The 6,350-nt window shown below is 38.9% G+C and overlaps 1 non-coding gene across 1 annotated transcript; it reads right to left on the bottom strand.

The window, feature by feature from the left end:
• Positions 1 to 429: 429 nt before the first annotated feature.
• LOC142654412 (U2 spliceosomal RNA) lies at positions 430 to 622 on the bottom strand. The gene has a single exon (XR_012849032.1). It is a non-coding gene; the product is annotated as a U2 spliceosomal RNA (small nuclear RNA).
• Between the last annotated feature and the right edge of the window lie 5,728 nt (positions 623 to 6,350).

Here is a 6,350-nt window from a genome sequence, read left to right on the forward strand (position 1 = left end):
GCACACACACAGGTCCATCCATTTTGGCGGCTGCAATGGCTGCTTGCTGCTCCCCTACTCCACTATTTCACTATTCCACTACTTGGCTGCATCAATCAGTGGCTGTGGGCTGGCTTACAGACGGGCTCATCTGCAGCTCTTTTACTTACCTAGGAGCAGGGAGAGAGGAAAAGGAAGGTGAATGAGCTGTTCCAAATTGAAATTCAGGAAACACAGACACAACACACCCAATACGAGGTGACAATGTATTCATGAAGTCATTTCATAAATTAGGTCATTATCACACATTAGAAAACATGCTTTGTATCAAGGCATTACCCAACAGGCGTTAAAATAATGGGATTAAAGGAGAGATCCTATCAGCAAGAAAAAAACAATGGCAAGAGCAAAAAGCACTTTTTCAAATCTGATTTTAGTCAACACATAAGGAAAAGGTGCACCGGTCCTGGAGATACTTCAATGCCAGGTCAATGCGTGGAGTGGACAGAGCAAGCTCTATTTCCATCTCCCTGTTCTAAAAATCCATTCAATATATGGTCCCCAGATAGGGGACGTATCAGATATTAAACTGATAAGAACAGAGTTTTTTTTTTGCTATCCCTCAGATGGGAATAAATACGATCAAAAACCAACCATATTCAATCCACGACAATTTCCATCAATTGTCCCCATCATCATCTAGACAGCGTTCATTACTCTTTTCTTTAATATGTACAAAGGAAACAAACAATGTCTTCACATAAATAATACAGAAATTAATATCATGATGAGTAATCAACAATATCTATCCACTTCATCACCTTCCACACCCCCTCCGCATCCATTTCCCCTTTTCTTTTTTTATCCCACAAAAAACAAACATACAATTTTCCCAATGCCATTCGCATACTATCTCTAACAGCTAATTCTTTTCTCTTTAACACATATACATTCCTTACATTCCATAGTACTTCTTTTATACATGCAAGCAACAACCACAACACTCTCTCTTTTTCTCCATTACACGCACACAAACCAAACATAAACATTTCAAAAGACAACAAACTCACCCCAGTCAACTCCTTACATAACGGTCCCATTCTCTTTATCACTTCTCTTGCATACTTACAATTCTCTTACTGGTAACACTCCATGCAAACTTTGCCACAACAATTCACTCTGCTCATTGGTCAAACCATCCATTCTTACTTTCTTCCATACTTTCCCCACATCTCTTCCTCTCACCATATTTATACCACACTCAGTCTCCGCACACTCAATCATCCTATACACCAAACTCTTATTGCGCAACTTATATTTAACAAGAAACTTATACATCCACTCATACCACACAGGCACGACAAACGCAACTGGACTACGTAAATCTCTCGCACACCACTTCATCCGAATCAAATAAGTCCCAAACAAATATTTATACATAACAGAATATTTAAAAAATGCCCTATCTACTCTTAGAAGAAAAATGCACATATTTACCCCAAAGAATACTTCTAAGTTAGGAAAACCCAATCCACCATTCCTCACAGATTTAATTACCACCTTCCTCCTCGCTCGCTCCATTTTCGAGCCCCACAAAAAAACAAACAGAATCCTATTTAAGCTCCTCAAAGACGTATAATTTGGCGGAAACACTAAAGCAATATACAAATATATTGGCAAAACAACACTCTTAATAATCAAAATCTTCACAATAAACTTCTCATCCTCCAAAAACATAATTTACTTTCTACTTTTCCCTTCACATCATCCCAACATTCTTTCCCATCTAATTTTTCTGTAAATTTCACTCCCAAAACTTTGATATGTCCATCCACCACATTTACACCTATATCACCCCTCAATCTACCATTCCCAAAACTTTTACATTCACTCTTATTCCAATTAACACGAAAAGCAGACGCACCACAAAAAAAGGACACTAACATTTTCACACGCTTTATAGTACATTCAGGATCACATAGAACATGCACATCATCCATATAGCCACTTACCTTCCACTCTCTCCAGCCACTCCCTCCCCCCACTCTCTCCAGCCACTCCCTGGAACCTGAACACCACGCACAAACTTATCCTTCCTTAACAAACACAATAATGGCTCAATCGCACAAATGAACGCAACCGGCGACAACGGACATCCTTGACGTACACCAGAAGACACAATCACTCTCCTACCCACACAACCATTCAATAACACACGACTATATATCCCACCATACAAACTCAGCCGGAAAACCCATTTTCAACAACACCTTATACAAAAACTTATTAGACAACCTATCATACGCTTTTTCAAAATCCAAACTTACCAAATGCACATCCTTCTTCCTTTCCATATAATCCCACAAACAATCTCTTAACATACACACATTCTCATGTATTCTTCTCCCAGGCACCGCACAACATTGCTCATCCCCAACCACACTCTCAATCACATCGCGCATCCTATTGGCTATCACCTTCGCATAAATCTTGTAATCACAATTAAGTAACGTAATCGGACGCCAATTCTTCAAGTCCTTCAGCTCTCCCTTTTTCGAAATCAACACAATCACACCAGCACGCATACTTTCAGTAATTTCTTCATTCACCCATATATATTTACACAATTCTATCACATCTTTTCCAATCACATCCCACATTAGCCTATAGAACTCTATAGGGAGTCCATCTACACCTGGTGTTTTGTTCACAGCCATACTATTTATTACCTTCCATACTTCATCCATAGTCACATCCTTCATAACACATTCTTTCTCAACATCACTCAAATTTTTGTCCAGTCCATTCAACACCTCACTCTCCAATGTATGATCCCTCCATTTTTCTGCATACAACTCTTCATAAAAACTTGCAACTTCCTCACTCACATCATCACCACTCACCTCACTACCATCCTTTCCAATTAACACATTCATACTTTGCTTTTTTACCAAAAACCTTCTTAAAAAAGAAACGAGTACACTTCTCATCAAACTCCATTCTTTCCAACTTAGCCCTATAAATAATACTTATACCTCTTTCAGACAAAAACTCATTAATTTCTCTTTTAACAGTTATTATATCTTCACTCACCTCCGCACCTCCATCCCTTAACTTATACAACAAACTTAACTGAGCATTCAACCTCACATACTTTTCTCTCTTTATTGCGGCATCTTTATACCCAATAGTCTTAAAAAAGGATCTTGTCTTCCTCTTCACCCAATCCCACCACCTACAGATATCAGTAAAATCACTTTTCTTCCTTACCCAACATTCATACCGATTTGCATATTCCCTCCTCACATCCTCACTTTCTAACAGACTCACATTCAGTTTCCATAAACCCCGCCCATACACACCCTTTACCTCCAGGTCCAAATCTCATATTTCACTCATGATCCGAAAATTAAACACCTTTTTGTTTATAATTTACTGGCACAACATTCTGGGACTCAAAACAATCTAAACGACTGTGAATTTTCCTTCTATCTGCATGATATGTGTCTAACATCGGATCTACTTTACATAATTTCTGCATATCTACCAAATTAAAGTCGCTAACAATCTCCCAAAAAGTTTTCCCAGACACATCTATATTACTTTTTGTGATATCACAATTCAAATCCCCCACTAAATTAAGGGCTTTCTCCCTAGGATAAATAACTTAATTTTTTCGAATAATAACTTCCTCTCTAATTTATCTGTTGAGGCATAAACATTTATAACACAAAACTTTATATTTCTATATTCAAAAATTGCAGATATACACCTCCCCTCCTCTATTACTGTATAGCTAACTAAAGATGCTTCCCTCCCCTTTACTAATATACCCACCCCATAATTTTTATTCAATATACACTACCGTTCAAAAATTTGGGGTCACCCAGGCAATTTAGTGTTTTCCATGAAAACTCACACTTATATTTATCAAATGAGTTGCAAAATGACTAGAAAATATAGTCAAGACATTGACAAGGTTAGAAATAATGATTTTTATTTGAAATAATAATTTTCTCCTTCAAACTTTGCTTTCGTCAAAGAATGCTCCATTTGCAGCAATTACAGCAGTGCAGACCTTTGGCATTCTAGCTGTTAATTTGCTGAGGTAATCGGGAGAAATTTCACCCCATGCTTCCAGAAGATCCTCCCACAAGTTGGATTGGCTTGATGGGCACTTCTTGCGTACCATACAGTCAAGCTGCTCCCACAACAGCTCTATGATAGGGTTGAGATCTGGTGACTGCGCTGGCCACTCCATTACAGATAGAATACCAGCTGCCTGCTTCTTCCCTAAATAGTTCTTGCATAATTTGGAGGTGTGCTTTGGGTCATTGTCCTGTTGTAGGATGAAATTGGCTCCAATCAAGCTCTGTCCACAGGGTATTGCATGGCGTTCCAAAATGGAGTCACCTTCCTTATTAAAAATCCCTTTTATCTTGTACAAATCTCCCACTTTACCAGCACCAAAGCAACCCCAGACCATCACATTATCTCTACCATGCTTGACAGATGGCATCAGGCACTCTTCCAGCATCTTTTCAGTTGTTCTGCGTCTCACAAATGTTCTTCTGTTATAAAGTAATGAAAAAAGAGGGATATAGAGGCGCTGCTTGGTTGTAAAAACCACATGGATTTATTTTAGAAATAAAGTACAGATGCTACGCGTTTCAACGCCGGACTGGCGTCTTCATCAGGCAAGTATAAACAACATCAGACAGGGGTGTATAAATACAGAAATACAATAAAAGCTGATTGGGCCAATTCAGACCATGCTGCAGGAGAAAAAACCACCAAAAACGGGGACAGGTCAAAGTTCAAAATAACACAGTAAGAGGTGTGGTCCAAATTGTTAGTAAACACAACATTCCAATGGAGGTACAAGGAAATCATTCAAGCTGGATATACAGTTGCATCGCATAGTGTGATAAAATAATGTTAAGATACCGTTAGTTACCGGACAGATATATCATATTAGTACGCGGGGAAAACATAGACATATCCATAATTAGCAGTAATACAGAGGCATGGTGCGAAAGGATTACTAACCATATAGACGTATGCAGAGTCAGCGGTGACGAGTGTAAACAAGATATCGGTGTCCAGGCGACCGCAAACAATACGGGCGGGCCTGGGAGATGGACCGCAAGATGACACGCATATGCGGAGGATAACGTGTAGCGGAGCTCAGAAACAGATAATGATTAAATGTTTAGATGATTAGATGTCCAAAATTGGTAGCGATATGAAAGTAGTCAACTAACCTGGTGGAAAGGATTACTTAACGTATATACGTACATACAATTGGCAGGGACCTGGGGGATGTATAGGATCACGGTACCGGTATCCAGGCAACCGCTAACAATAAGGTGGCCTGGGCGGGCGGGCCAAAAAGGGATGATGGAACGCATAGTGACACGCATATGCAGAAGATCGCGTGCGGCAGCGTCCAGATGGGAGGAGAGCAGTACGTAGAGACAGGTAGTAATTAAATATTAAATAGTATTACTAAATATACCTAAGAGACTAATCGTTAAAAATATGAAGAAGCCGGACAATTAAAAACAATATTTAAAACTAATATTTAAAAATTACAGTGTTGCAGTGAAAACAATGTTAGGAAGTTACAATATTAAAATGCTGATTATGGGTAAAAATCTTAGTTAGAAACCGGGGGTGTGGGCTGAGAAATGATGGGGAGTATTTACAATCTTCTAATCAAGTGCCGACTCAGTTATGTCATTAAGGCCATTCGGATAAAGGGTCCCCAATTTGTAGATCCCAAAATTTTCCCTCTGTTTCAGTCTAATGAACCTGTTGGATAAATCCAGGGGAATGATTTCTATAGGAGTAACAGTAATAACGTTAAAATTACACCCATGTACGGCAGCGCAATGGCGAGATACACTATGTTTTAAATAGCCATTTTTCACGTTGAATCTATGTTGGTTGATTCTATTTCTTAGGGTCTGAGTGGTGCGACCCACATATTGGCGGTTACATGTGCACTGCAGTAGATATACCACATAACTACTACTGCAGTTCAAAAAACTCTTAATCTGAAAGCTTTCTTTAGTTACCAGGGAAGAAAACATGAATTTTTTGTTTTCAATGTTCACGCAACATAGGCATCTAGTCTTACCACAGCGAAACTAACCATTCATGGTGAGAGGCATTTTTTGAAGGGGTTGTGTAGTATTGTTTCGTTTGCTGGGTGCAATGAGATTCCTTAGGGTTTTGGCTCTTCTATAGGTGATTTTGGGTTTAGAAGGGAGAAGAGTCTTCGTAAATTGATCATTTAGGAGAATATGGCAGTCTTTTTGTAGTGTGGTACTAATCATTCTGCTTCCTTTATTAAAGGTAGTAATAAA

This window comes from Rhinoderma darwinii, chromosome 5 (assembly GCF_050947455.1).
Source record: "Rhinoderma darwinii isolate aRhiDar2 chromosome 5, aRhiDar2.hap1, whole genome shotgun sequence".
Classification (NCBI taxonomy): Eukaryota; Metazoa; Chordata; class Amphibia; order Anura; family Rhinodermatidae; genus Rhinoderma; species Rhinoderma darwinii.